This window comes from Pinus tabuliformis, chromosome 7 (genome assembly GCF_031772625.1).
Source record: "Pinus tabuliformis cultivar Carrire ecotype Pingquan chromosome 7, CPIR1, whole genome shotgun sequence".
NCBI classification, from domain to species: domain Eukaryota; kingdom Viridiplantae; phylum Streptophyta; class Pinopsida; order Pinales; family Pinaceae; genus Pinus; species Pinus tabuliformis.
Genome location: NC_142293.1, coordinates 290,502,833 through 290,504,631, shown reverse-complemented (window position 1 = coordinate 290,504,631; position 1,799 = coordinate 290,502,833). Strand labels below are relative to the sequence as shown.

Sequence of the window (1,799 nt, the reverse complement as noted above, 5' to 3'; positions counted from 1 at the left end):
CCCTCGGAGACATGTGAGCCACTTAGATGTCATATCCCTGAGTCCCACTAATGTTTAAGCCTTTTAACCCCTGTTCTCTCTCACGTTATAGGCATGACATCGTCTAAAAGCCAAAGTCGCTCTCATAGGCCTATGTGCTAGCATCCCTGGACTCTTTTCAGTAGACCTATGCCAACATCCTTGGGATTTGAGCCACTTTTCTAGCCCAGAATCTAGGCCTCTAACTAGAACTTGTTACAACCTCCAAAATCCATCAAAGACATGATGACAAGATAAACAAATCAGAATTCAACCTCAGGATTAGGATTGAGCATCCCCAACCAGGACTCACATTTTTTCAAACACTTGACATCAATGCAACAATAGGTCTAGGATACAAGACAAATCATAAATTACTGAAAGAACTTATGAAACATAACCAGAAGGATCACCTCCTTCTCCATTAAAGTGTTAAAACATCAATTAGGTATTGCATCATTCCATTTAATAATTACAAGTAAATACATGAAATAAGCATGACATGAACCAGTCATATAACCAATAAAAAACCATACAAATATTAGAGATATGACAACCATTAAATCCACATATAAACAAGTGCAAAATTAAGAGAACTTAGCTTTTATTAATCATAGGAAAATCTAACCAGATTCATGACTTCAACGTACTACCCGACCATAGACATGGTTGAACCAAATCTCTCTTTCAGCTAGTCACCCCCGTGCTATATTCCAAGCACGAATGTGGGATCTCATAGAAAAACCAATCCAAGAACAACCAAGAGAATCCAGAGGTTAAACCACCTCCAACCTCACTAAACCATGTTCACACCAATACCAGTGCTCCAATTACAACCGAACCGAACTTGAAAATCCATTCGGAGTGCATCACTATCCTTGAGGAATTTTCCATCTCCTTGTCTCTCAAGCTTTACCACGATCCAATCCTAGATCACTAGGCCCTAAATCGAGACCAGTCTCTCAAGCTTTACCATAATACAAATCCAGATCACTAGGCCCTAAACTAATACTTTTCCCTCAGGTTTTACCATGTATCCTGCCAAAAATGGTCAAGGGATTCCTAGGCCTTTGGGAATGAAACAGACCACCTCCGCCTCAGATTCCGAAATACATTAAGAAAATCAAAGCTCAAAACCGAGATAATGTGCACCCTTTAGGGTATTTAAGGTTCCCACCCTATATGATTGGATTTCCACCGCCGGAGGTGTAAGGTTCCCATCATATAGGATGGGACAGCCATCACCGAAGGTGTTCTCAGAATCAGGTGTTCAGGTCGAAGGCTCAGGTGTTCAGGCCGAAGGCTCAAGTGTTGGTGCCACAGGCTCAGGTCTTATCAGAATCATTCGGGGCATGTAGCTCAGCGGTAGAGCATTGGGCTTTTAACCTAATGGTCGCAGGTTCGAGTCCTGCTATGCCCAGCTGCCACACGAACGTGGATGACCCAGCATAAAAGAAATACTTAAAAAATGTCTAACATTCGCCTTGTGCAAAAGCCCCCAAAGGCTATAAACTTGGGGCCTAGATTCGGAATGGCCTTAAACTTATGGTTAACTTCTGGTTGCAATTGTGGTCGTTTGAACAATTATTGGGGTAGTCATTGTGGTTTGAATAATTATTGGGGTAGTCATTGTGATTTGAATAATTATTGGGGTAGTCATTGTGGTTTTAACATTTATTCGAGGGGTCTTAGTGGTGGTGCTTCGGGGTCTATTGAGTCGGCGTTCTGGAATAATTTATACAAACTTATAGAGGAGTTTGGCTCTAGTTATCAAGCCTCTA

General features: G+C 41.5%; 1 non-coding gene across 1 annotated transcript; it reads left to right on the top strand.

The window, feature by feature from the left end:
- Positions 1-1,366: 1,366 nt before the first annotated feature.
- TRNAK-UUU (transfer RNA lysine (anticodon UUU)) lies at positions 1,367-1,438 on the top strand. Its single transcript has one exon. It is a non-coding gene; the product is annotated as a tRNA-Lys (tRNA).
- The last annotated feature ends 361 nt before the right edge of the window (positions 1,439-1,799 follow it).